General features: G+C 41.4%; 1 long non-coding RNA gene across 1 annotated transcript in view; it reads right to left on the reverse strand.

The window, feature by feature from the left end:
- LOC142829978 (uncharacterized) overlaps positions 1 to 12023 on the reverse strand; it is a 162356-nt gene that overhangs the window by 103403 nt on the left and 46930 nt on the right. Inside the window, exons 3-4 of the long non-coding RNA XR_012904960.1 lie at positions 10897 to 11025; positions 3324 to 4254 (exon numbers count right to left, since the gene is read on the reverse strand). This is a non-coding gene — a long non-coding RNA (uncharacterized LOC142829978). The remainder of the gene's footprint in view (positions 1 to 3323; positions 4255 to 10896; positions 11026 to 12023) is intronic.

Here is a 12023-nt window from a genome sequence, read left to right on the forward strand (position 1 = left end):
GTAAATGGAGCACATTTGAGCTGGCATCATTTAGAGAAAAAAATGGGAACCCTCAAGGCCATTTCATAGACTCCTTTTCTGAATAGATCTTCTCTTTAATGGCATCCATGGGAACTCTGAAGAGCTGCAGTAGAGAAAACAAACCTTAAATCTCCCCCAGAAAAACGATGCTCTTATTCCTTTGTAAAGTACCTAAGATTCTGGCATGCTTTCAAATATGCTTTAAAGTACACATACAAAGAAATACTTGCAGGTAGGTTACATCTATGAACATTAGGCCAAATTCTGCTCCCAATCGAACCAATGAAGTTGCTCAGGTATTAGATAGACTTTGTGGGATGCCCTTTTTGGATCGTGTGTAAGGAATGAGGTAATATAGGGGTCTTGTCAAACTCAGTAAGCTACATTTTGTGCATTGTATCTTTCACTCATAAAAGCATTAATTTCAGATTACCCAAGGAATATTTAAGGCTTCACTTTCATGATGTATTATGGCTATTTCCACTGTGGTAGCATCTAGAATCTTCGTCAGGGTCCCATATTGGTAAACACTATACACACACAAACTAGAAAATATGATTCTTCCCTTGCAGAGCTTACAGTCCAAATGAGCTTCAAGATATAAAATCTCTCTCCCTCCCCTGGTTTTGGGGAACTGTGCATGTGCATACTTGGTTGCCCTTCCACATCCCTTCCCACAGGTATGGAACCCATATGCTTCACGGTTACACAGACTAGTAGGTTATAAGACTATGAGAGATCACTATGTTTATCTAGTCTGACCTCCTGCATAATGTAGGCCATAGAACTTCCCCGAATTAATCCGTGTTTGAACTATAAAATATATTTTAGAAAAACATTCAATTCTTATTTCAAAATTACCAGTGATGGAGAAGATTTGAGCCAAAATTCATTAAAAACTTAGTAACAATCCAAATCATAATAGCAAAATAACATTAAATGCAAACAATGTAAATTTTAAACACTCATAGGTGAAGAAATGCAAATAGTAGGCCCCAATCCAGCAAAAGCACATCCAGTATATGTTGAACTGCGAGTAAGTGACTTCTCTCTTTGACTTCAAGTTAAGCATGTCCTGCAGTGCTTTGCTGGATTGGGGTCTTAAAGCCCAACATGCAATTTTACATTTTCTCATTTTATATATATTTTCATCTAAGTACATGATTATTAGAGGATTTACCTGGCATTGCTCGAGTTCTTGTGGGGGCTCAGGGCAGGACATGGTGGGTGAAGAACTCAGGCCATGGTGTGGGGGGAGCAGGAGTTAGGGCTAGGCCTTGGGTGTGCGGGAGGCTCAGGGCAGGGGTTGGGAACTGAAGGAGGGGTTGGGAACTGAAGGAGGCTCAGGGCAGAGGGTTGGGAAGTGGGGAAGGACTCCCAAGCTGGCTGGGGCTGTGCCATTCAGCCAGCTGCTGGTCCGTGGGGATGGCTGGAGCCAGACTGCCTGGCATCTGCTTCCCAGGGCTGGCAGGGACTGCACTTCCCAGCTGGTGGCTGCTCCCTGGGGCCAGCTGGGGTGGTGGGGGCTGCGCTGCCAGGCTACTAGCTGCGCTGCAGCTCCCCAGCACTGAGGGTGGCAGGGGCCACACTGCCCAGCCGCTGGCTCCCTGGACTGCCACACTGGGAGCCACACTGCCTGGCCAGGGGCTGCTTCATGGTTCTCCAGGGCTGACAGGGTAGCAAGGACTGCACTTGCTGCCCCCCTTTGGTCATTCTGGAGTATAACTGCCCCTGCTATTACAGCTCTCCCTTTCCATTTGATGAGACGCAATCACATTCCATGCACATCCCATTGTCCTGGCCCAACCAAACACCAACCTTGCTTTAAGTTATGGTAAGAAGAAGCTACATATCAAATATGGTGGTCCTCGCTGTTACTGTTAGGATGAGTTCTTGAACAGACGGATGGATGGACAGACAGACAGACCGACAGACAGACACACAAACACAAACTCTCTCAAAAATGTAGTACATGTACTTTTCATCAATTTTTTCCCTAAAGACATACAGCATGAATATAGATTTTCTGCATTTAATTTTGTAGGTTTTTCTTCTAATTATTATTCAGATGAAATAAAGAGTTGAGGGAAAAATGCAAAAGACCTACAGGCTTCAAAGCAATTCAAGCTAGCAAAAAACTGTGTATTCCCAATGTAAGATTTTCAAGCACTCATAACTTTCTTGAAAACCAGTTTCCTCTGGAATCAGACCCTGCATAGCTTGGCAAAGAGAACTATTCCTATCCCAAATTGTAGTTTTCAAACCTCACCCATTTCACAGTATGCCACTTCAAAAATAGTTGCAATAATTTGTATATAATGGTAAGAACATGTTTTTTGGTTTCTTAGAACACCACCCTCTCCCAGCCCTCCACCCTGAATCTTCCCAACACGGCAATGCCATCAAATCCTTCCTAAAGATGCATCTCTACTAGCAAGCTACAAGCAGTAAATTAATTAACACATGAAACGAAAACCTACTTTTAAAAAACATCTTCACGACAGCCACAAACACAGATTGTGCTTCCATGTGAGCCTATCTATGAAACTGTCCAATGCCAGCTTGCTAGCCTGCTGTCTTTATTCACCCTCAATGTTATGTCATTTCTAAATTCTAGACTAAGTCATTGGAGCAGAGGCTTACCTTAGCTATCAGTTTTGGGAGAGTCCTTGTATACCTTTGGACACAACATAAATGATACCAATGGACACAACATAAAAGATACCAACTCAAAAAGAGCCAAACCATTTTCATTCAAAATTTCAGCTGAAAAAGGATTAGGGTAAGGAAAATAACAATGATCTGCACACATTTACATAAACTATTTTGCAATGTCATTTATACATGTATTGCAGTTGCTGCTTCTCCTGATAGCATGTAATAGCAGGGGAGTTGAAATATTCATAAATCAAGGTGCATGGGCTTTTTTTAAATAAAAGCAGTCATATATATTGTTTTTATTAAACGTACTCCCTTTTAACCATCCCCAAACAACACTGACATTTCTTCAGAGAACAAAATAGATTTCACACTACCTAAGTAAGCCCTTTGCTTACAAAAGGGGAATAGCGAAAAACTAAAATTACCCTGAAGCAGTATTGAATTGGTCTTTTCTATAAGTTTTATAACCAAACTACCTATACTATATATGTGTATAGTAGCAATGTCTTACAATTGTGCTTATAATTGGGTTCAGTAAAAATGCTAACAAATTCCAAATTAGCATAATTCAACATGCATAAGAAGATAATACAAATTATTGTAGATTACATACTTCTGATATTTTACACCTCTGTACTTACCTTCACTTTACCAGTAAAGAGGCAAAGGAGGAAGCCTGATAGAAGTGATCTTTTATTTTGCAATTTATAATGCCCTAGTTTAAAATCTCAGGAAGGCGGCTTACAAATTTTTCAGCTATTCAGGAACCTTGACTAAATGTGTTGAAATCTATTGACCTCACATGGGGAAAATAATGAAATAGGAACCAGCCTGTATATCCTCTTTGAACTTCCTCTTATAAATTTCAGACTCAAGTAAACAGCTGAAAAGGAAAAACATTCTATTCTATAAACACTAAGTTTTAGAAAGACAGTCATTTTCCATCCTCGAATTAAACTGGAGCCCACAATTAAAATGTAGTTTTTAAATCATCTGCAATAATAATGCCTTCAAAGTTTCTAAAATACAGGAGGTAAACATTTATTTTTATTTCAAAACATTTTAGAAGAAGATAATCCACTCAATGAACACTTGACTCACATAACTGCTTTTTGCTGAGAAGTGGACTAACAGTTTCAGAAAAAAACACGTAGTCTTTGTTTTGCGTTGTTTAAAATGCAAAACAAAGGAAAATGTTTCACAAACAAACAAGTCCAATGAAGCCTTTTGAAATGTAAGTATGTACCAGGATAAAATAACCTTTTCTCTTACAGGAAAAAAAAAAAGAAACAAAGCCAATGTCCTTCCTCAGGCTTCCTGTGTTTCACACTTGGTTCCAAATGAATTTCTTCCCATGCATTACCTGCCATACCAATAATATCTCTAAACATTCAGTCCTATGAGGCATTCAAGGCCTTCAACTCCAGTTGGCTATACTAGTAGTTGAGGCCAGTCAGTATCTTGTAGGAAGTGCTCAGGTCCAAAGTTAAATTCGCTGTTCCCAGTATCCTCTTAACTCTAGTCAGGCACTTCCTCTGGATTTCAAATCCATCCAGAATGCAGAATTTTATCCTGTTCATGGGAAATTTTACAAATAGATCACTTCCCAAACATAGCAGTTTTTCATTTTTTTTATTTACGAACAGACCTGTTGAATGACCTTTTTTTACTTTTTGTCTAGTATTTTGCAAAGTTTTCTGCTGCTTTGGATATCTATATACTCTTAATGCTTGATCATGTACTGTTTTACCATTGAGTTGGCAAAACCCTGGCTGAGGTGATTTAGTTGGGGGAGGTCCTACTCTGAGCAGGGCGTTGGACTAGAACAGTGTTTATCAACTTGTTCTTATAAAGTACCTCTAAAAAAAAAATAAGTACCCTCAGTACCTACAGTTTTCAGACACACAACATTTTTTTTCTACTATTTCAACATATTTGTTTAAACAACTTAATCGTAGACGGGCAGGTGATGAAATTTTTGGGTATAAAAAGTACAAAAATAAAAAAACGCTGCAAAACTTAAAACAAATTCAGTTTTCTCCAAATTTCAGTTGTGTTGATTTACCCCTCAGACTTCTCTTGAGTACCCCTAAGGATACTCATACAACTGGTTGAGAAACTCTGGACTAGATGACCTCCTGAGGTCTCTTTCAGCCCTAATCTTCTATGATTCTATGAGTTGTATAGAAGCCAGATCATAACCTAATAACACAGCAAGCAGAATCCTAGGGCTGGAAGAGACCTCCAGAGTCATCAAGTCCAACTCCCTGCACAAAGCAGGACCAATCCCAACTAAATCATCCCAGCCAGGGCTTTGTCAAGCAAAGACCTAAAAACCTCTAGGGATGGAGATTCCACCACCTTCCTAGATAACTCATTCTAGTACTTCACCACCCTCCTAGTGAAATAATTTTTCCTAATATCCAACCTAGACCTCCCCCACTGTGACTGGAGACTATTGCTCCTTGCTCTGCCATCTGTCACTACTGAAAACAGCCTCTCTTCATCCTCTTAGGAATTTTCCTTGAGGAAGTTGAAGGCTGCTATCAAATCCCCCCTCACTCTTCTCTTCTGCAGACTAAATAAGCCCAAATCCCTCAGCCTCTCCTCATATGTCATGTGTTCCAGTCCCCTAATCATTTTGGTTGACCTCCGCTGGACCCTCTCCAATGCGTTCACATCCTGTCTATAGTGGGCCCAGAACTGGACACAATACTCCAGATGTGGCCTCATCAGTGCCAAATAAAGGGCAATAATCACTTCTCTAAATCTGCTGGCAATGCTCCTCCTAATGCAACCTAATATGCCATTAGCCTGCTTGGCTACAATGACATATTGTTGACTCATATTCAGCTTCTCAGCCACTGTAATCCCCAGGTCTTTTTCTACTGAACTGCTACTTAGCCGGTCAGTCCCCAACCTGTAACAATGCTTGGGATTCTTCTATCTCAAGTGCAGGACTGCATTTGTCTTTGTTGAACCTTATCAACAAGTAGAGTTGAATGTTGCGTTCTACTTTTCAACCGATTGTATAGCTTAAGCTGGAAACAGACCTGTTTAAGGGAGCACAATTCTAATTTCTGACACCCACACAATTATGAAACTGTTGGTAAGGGCACACAAAGCAAACTTGACACTCACATGACACAAATTTTCAAATGCAACATCTTGTATAAGGCAAAGATTTAATCTGAGACAATGAAAGCCTCCACTAAAAACTGAGCTTTCCTTTTATGTCGAGAGCTAGGTTTCAGGCATGTGGGCTAATCTGCTCTGCACCTCTTGAAATGACAGAAGGCTTTCAAAAGACAATGAAATTGTGTGAACACATCTGAGTTAATTTATACTTGAATGTTCTGTCTCCCTATGTTTGCTTTCTGTTTATATGGAAACTAGTAAATTTTGTGTTATAGTCTAGGTCTCTATTAGGGATGTAAAATCAGGTTTAAGGGGTTAACAAGTTAAATGTAATGTTTAACCAGCTAACCAATTAAAAGGGCGGTGTCCAGGGGTAAGCATTACCCACCAAGGTTACCTGTTCATATCCCTAGTCTCTGTTGCAAATGCACTAGAGCAGGAAGTGTGGGAAAGGAGTGGAGATACCCCATACTGCTCATTGCGCTCCCATGCAAAAGTAGTGATAATAGGGGCTTCCTGCATGCAAAAATGGTGGGCAGCAGGGCTGGCAAGCATTCAGCATCTCAGAAAGCAAACATGGAGGTGGGATGGGGGTCATTCTTGATCCCAATCCTCTTCCCACAGAGGAAGTGGCTTTAGAAGCATGCTCTGCTTTTCCCAAGGTAATGGCGAGGGTTTTCAAAGAGGATGCTTCCTCCAGCAGCTCTGAAGGCATTGGACTCCGTTTGCAGCCCAGCTCCCATGCGAACTTCTTTTTCACTCATAACTGTGTATGCACTATTAACTGGGCTGTGAAGTACCTGTTTCACAGACTCAGTCAGACATGTAGACAGCTAAATAACCTAAGCTGTGCCAGAAAATAATTCAGGGAGCACAGCTGCTCAGAGCATGCCCAGAGATGATCAAACATGGGCATTTACACATTAAAATGTATTAATTATTGCTTGGGTGACTTACTTCAAACTATATACAGTAATTATGTGCCAAATCATCAGTCCTATAATAATTTTAGAGTCATCCTCCCCTGATCACATCAGCAACAAGGCTTGTTAATAATTAGAGGCTTAATCCTACATTTCTTCTGCAATCAACCTGAAGTTGAATGGGAGTTTTGTCTATACAAGAAGGGTAAGACTGGCCATGAATGGAGACTCATAGTCCTATTCGTGTTGATTTAATGAGCTGAAATACAATTTCAGATAACACAAGCATCAGAAAACTGACATACGTTTGCTCCTCTCTACCCGTCAAAAAGTGATGTAAGGCCTTGCAGATTGTAACAGGCCTTAGGTCCAAAATATGACTGGGTGTCTTTTGGGAAGGCTTTCTATAACACAAATAAAAGTTGTAGGCTTGAAGAAAATACTAGAGGAGAGTCTATGGCTTGTGCTGGTCGTCAGACTAGAAGATCAAAATGGTCTCTCTTCTGACCTTCAAATTTGCACAAACTAAAATGTTGCTTTACTGGGTCATCCCAGAGCATATGTTCACAGTATTCACTTTAGCAACCCCTACAACGTTGTCCTAGCTTCTCCTCAGGGCATGACACAAGTAACAGCACTTTATGCTGAGGAAGCCTATGGGGCAGAGGAAACTAATCCTTCCTTCAGGCCCAGAAGACAACAAAACCTCTCTACTCCCTGAGGATGTACTATATGGTGGACCTGAGTAGTTTTATATCCACTAGCCCCAGCTCCTGCCCCTCAGCAGCCCCTCTGCAGCGGCCCACAGAGAGCTCCAACAGAGCTGTGCTCTGTAAAGTACTGGGGGAAGAGGGAGTTGGATGCAGATCTCTTTAAAGATGCCCCCAAACCCTGCACTTTTCCATGTATATTTAAGTAATAAGGCATTCGGGCAAACACTCTGAAGCCAGGCTATTAGTCAGTCCCCAGCTAATTGTTTCTTTGGGCCTGTTCCTCAGGCGTGCCAGAACACTGCTTGTTGCACTTAATGGAGAGAGAACATAAAGGAGTTTCTGGTGCTGCCTAATGATGCTCTGGCTCCTGGTATAACTTAAAGAAGCCTCAAAAGCTGCCCTCTAAGTTCTGCTGGTCTCAGTGTTTAAAGATCTAGCACAGCCTCTGCACGAAATATAAGGAAGAAGTTGGTGTAAACTAATTGAATGACTGCAGGAGAAACACCTGCAGAGGCATCTAGCAAGGTCTTTTCTGACAGGAATAATACTTGCAACAGTAAAACAAAGTTAATATAGTGAGATAAAGAAAGAGAGATGACCTAGTTTGGGTTTCATCCCAATCCTACCAGCATGGGTAATGATACTCTCTCTGGGTATGTCTACACTACCCCGCTAGTTCGAACTAGCGGGGTAATGTATGCATACCGCACTTGCTAATGAAGCCCGGGATTTGAATTTCCCGGGCTTCATTAGCATAAGCGGGGAGCCGCCATTTTTAAATCCCCGCTGCTTCGAACCCCGTGTAGCGCGGCTACACGGGGCTCGAACTAGGTAGTTCGGACTAGGGTCCTATTCCGAACTACCGGTACTCCTCGTGAAACGAGGTGTACCGGTAGTTCGGAATAGGCACCCTAGTCCGAACTACCTAGTTCGAGCCCCGTGTAGCCGCGCTACACGGGGTTCGAAGCAGCGGGGATTTAAAAATGGCGGCTCCCCGCTTATGCTAATGAAGCCCGGGAAATTCAAATCCCGGGCTTCATTAGCAAGTGCGGTATGCATACATTACCCCGCTAGTTCGAACTAGCGGGGTAGTGTAGACATACCCTCTCAGTGTCTCTCGGGTAGCCTTTTTCCGCTCCTTCCCCAGTCATATGTGCTGATACGGAAAGAAGGACGATGAGCCAAAGATAAAACCCAGCAATGTCACTGCACCCTAACATATCAGACCAAGAGAATTACACATTGTGGAGTTTTTTATTTTCAGTTGATATGCACTACTGTTTCAAATACAGAGTTGTCAAAAGTTCATAAACCATCCAAAATACTAACACTTAATATTAATTTTTACATTAGAAACTGACTCATCAATTTGCAGATTACTTCATTAAACTTTCTATTGGCCAGTTACCTCCCATGTAGAAGGTTCAAGACATCAGTGTTTTCAATTGAAAGGTTTTTTTTTATGATTAAGGAAAAATGGATCTGTCTTATGATAAGACTGTAGCATCCCTCCACATTAATTTTCTTCCCCCTAAACTAGCAGAAAGCATAACCCTTCACATTTCATAGTTTGTAGATTTAGCTTTAATTGCTTTTATAATGAAACCCCCAACTTACAAGGCTTTGACTCCTGGCTCAAGTATTTTATGATGATCAAGGTCTCACAGGATTTTAATAATGGATACAGAGCCCTTCTCTCTTAGAATGTGTTTTTAAATCAGGGCACAGCAAAAGTGACCGAAAGTCATGACCCTATTATATGCTATGATTTGGTGATCTCAGCCTGGATCCCAGTGGACAAGCATCACAGAAAACAATTGGTAACTTTGATGATGGTCTCAACAGAAAGTCCAATGGCTGCACATGAAAGACAACTGAGTGATATTTTTCTGCCATATTTGATAACTCCAGATCAAGGCTGAAACTCACTGGTACTGGGGAAAACTTCCCTGGAACTATTAGGTGTTGTCCTTGTTCTGTGGCTAAATCAAAAAATGCTAGTTTTCCAGTCCTATCAATTTTGTACCTTTTTTCAAATATTTCAGTGGCAACCAAAATTAAGCTGACAGTTCTGCTAAGTCTAGTTTTTCCTTAGATCTTGTTTTAGCACTATGAGAACACCTACTGATTTGAAGGGTCTATAACAGTGTTTCCCTGTAAGCTATTTGCTTGTGCGGCTTCTCAGGAGAGAGTCAAATGCCACCCAGCTGATTAGCAGGGCACCAGAGTTAGTTTTTTTGTTTCCACTAGTGATGCACATTCACACATGCCTCAGTTTACATAAATTTTATTCCACACATAGATTGTAAAGGTTAGCAGGAAAATTATGATCCAAGATTTTCTGTTTCTGAAAGTTGTCAAGTCATCAGAGGTCACTGCAGTCAATGCACAGCTAAGGAGTGAGCTTCCCCCATCCCAGCATTTCTAATCCTATTTGTAACTCTAACAATAAAATACACACATTGAAAACAGATGTTCATAAAAATCTTACACTGTTTAGCAAAGTATTTTCCGTGCATGCAAAGAGATGTCATGCTAATCAAGGAAAACAAACATTAAACTTTTGTTTGTGAACTTTTGTATTGACTGGGGATGCCAATACTTTTTTAATCTGGTCACGCAGCAAAACCATGTCTTAATTTTTCCTGAGAATCAAAGCCTTAAGAAATATGCTAGACTGTGAGCCATGACTACTTAAAGTACAGTTCTACTCTGAAAAGTGACTGTGTAAAAAAATTCTTATTAATAACAGAACCATTCCTCGTGTGTTCCGTCATACAAGCTCACTGAGCTAACAAATATAAATTTTTACTGCACCACAATCCTGTGAGGTCCACAGAAAAAACACAAATGTCAAACAAGAAGTGAACTATAGTCTATTCCTTCTTGTGCATTATCAATAGAACTGTTTGCCAAATCCATTAAACTCCACCTGGGCAAACGTATGGACGGTAATTAGTATGCACAGGTGTTCCAGAAGCATAAGGAGTATGATCCAGTAAAGTAAAAACTCCCATTAATAGGTTTACATAGACATAATGGAGAATCTATTTTTATTATAGATGGTGATACACAAGAAGAAAAGAATCTTAACTCTCAGTCTCCATGTGGAATTTTCATATTTGACTTCTAGAAAGACATTTTTGTGTGTTCACAGAGCGTTTTGATATGTAAATCATTAAGACACAAATACAGCCAATGCCATTTTACACACTTTTCAAAGCAGAACCACTTGAAGCCCTCAATCCACAGTATAGCATGATCCATAAAAATGAAAGAGTTCTATACCTATCCCACCAGTCTGCCTCAACAATTAGCTGGATGAGACAAAATTTCAAAGTTCAGGGGAATGTATAATTTTTTTTTCAGATTTGGCTCACTAATCCCTAACTTGCAAATCTTTTTGTAAATAATTATACAATACTTTCAAAATTGCCTACCTTAATTACAGCTTCTGCTGCAAACTTTCGTAGAATGTGTAATGTATCCCACAAATGAATTTCTCTTCCTAAAGCAGTTTTTCTATGAATTTTCCACATGTCTGGTCTGTCTCAACATCAGTTTGTGAGCTATTTAAAAAAAAAAATAAAGATCTTTGCTTACTCGGCAGTTGTGCTTTCAAGCACTTCAATAAATATTTTCTATTGTTTCAGTGCACATGAATTTGCACTCCTATTTTTTCCTTTCAAATTCAAAAGATCAAAATAGAACTCAGGAAAAATCATGTGAACTGTGAATTTTGAATGGTTTCGATGCAAACAAAAAAAAAATCACTCCAACTTTACACATGTTCTCTTTAAAGATTTCCAAAACATTTTAATCTAGCTACATGGAGACTCTAATGTACCTATTTCCAGAGGAGCAGACAGCCATGCCAGGCCCCTGGGCAGAGTGTGGGGAGCACCCAGCTTCACGCTACTGGAAGGGGCAGGGCCTTAAGCACCAGGGGTGGGGCTAAGGGCAGCCAGCCTTCTGTGCTGCCCAGACCCTGGCACCTGCCCCCAGTGCTGCCTGGAATGCACCAGGTGGCACCCCCGCCTCTCCAGGCCACTGTAAGAGCCACCTGGAGCACACCACGTGGCTTCCCAGTGGCAATTTAAAGGGCTTGGGGCTGCCACCATTGCTGTTGTGGCAGTGGTGGCTGGAGTCCCAGGCACTTTTAAATCACCAGACCCTGGGGCAGTTGCCTCCAGAGGAGATGACAGTTTCCACAGGCGCACGGGTAAGGTGTGGGGGGTTGGGGCAGCTCCACACCCCCAGAAGGGAAGGGGCCTTGAGCAGAAGGGGCCGGACTAGAGGAAATTATCCCTCAGTGCCACAGCCCACACGCCCCCCAGCCTTCAGCACCACCCAGAATGAATGGCATGGCACCCCCACCTCCGCAGGAAGCTCTAAGAGCCATCAGGAGAACTCCGTGCAGCATTCCAGCACAACTGCCCACTTTGTCCCTTCCTGTCAGTGGACCTGGTCGACCCCTTTACCCTACCCCTGTCGGCAGGCCTGCCTAGCTCCATACTATCCATGTGCCAACATAATTTGAGGTTTTAATGAAAACAGACAAGTTTCC

Source organism: Pelodiscus sinensis, chromosome 6 (genome assembly GCF_049634645.1).
Source record: "Pelodiscus sinensis isolate JC-2024 chromosome 6, ASM4963464v1, whole genome shotgun sequence".
NCBI classification, from domain to species: Eukaryota; Metazoa; Chordata; order Testudines; family Trionychidae; genus Pelodiscus; species Pelodiscus sinensis.